Here is an 829-nt window from a genome sequence, read left to right on the forward strand (position 1 = left end):
TATGAAAGTGATGAGTAGCGACCTGCGTCAGTGGCATACAATCAAAACTGATTAGAATGCCGCAGTTGGTCCGCTCACCATGGTTTTGCTCTGCTCGCGCGTTCCAATACTGTTAGACACAAAAAAACCAGAACAATAAAGGTTCTTCCTATGCCCTCCGCCATCTCAACTCCCAATATTTCATTAGCAGTCATTTATATCTGGTCAGAGCTCCAAGCCTCCGACTTGTGCCAGCCAGGGACTCAGGGAACTGAAAAAAAAAATACTTTTTCATGGGTGCCAAACTAATTTGACTGAAAAGAGTTTATGTGAGAACTAGAGCTAATCTTTCTAGTGTTTTTGTACTTTCAGGGTCCCAATATTTTTGTGCAAAATGAGGGCTAATTTAGGAGAAGACAATGGGGCACATTTACTAAAGGGTGTGGTGGCTGTCGCAGGTATTTTACCGGCCTGGCTGGTAAAAATTATGCTTGATGCCAATGTTATTAATAGGAAAAAAACAGTAAGAATATAGAAAAGCGGGTATTTTTTTCCAGAAAAGGTGGTAACCCTAAGGGTAAGGCCATACGTGGCGTTTTTGCGGCATTTTTACGTTGGCTTTTAAAAAAGAACAGCCAGGTGTAAATACACTACTGAAACCACACGCGACCGTCAACATGCGTTTTTCAGCACGTACGATTATTTTCCCAACATGAACTTCTCATTGTTCTCACTGAATTTGGACGCCATATTTAAAATACGCTGCGTATTTACGTACAATGTGGTTTCAAACGTGCAGATCCCATAGAGTCTATTGATTTGGTAGTTTCTTGACGTATTGGCGTTTCTG

The sequence above is a fragment of the Xenopus laevis genome, chromosome 1L, assembly GCF_017654675.1.
Source record: "Xenopus laevis strain J_2021 chromosome 1L, Xenopus_laevis_v10.1, whole genome shotgun sequence".
NCBI lineage: Eukaryota > Metazoa > Chordata > Amphibia > Anura > Pipidae > Xenopus > Xenopus laevis.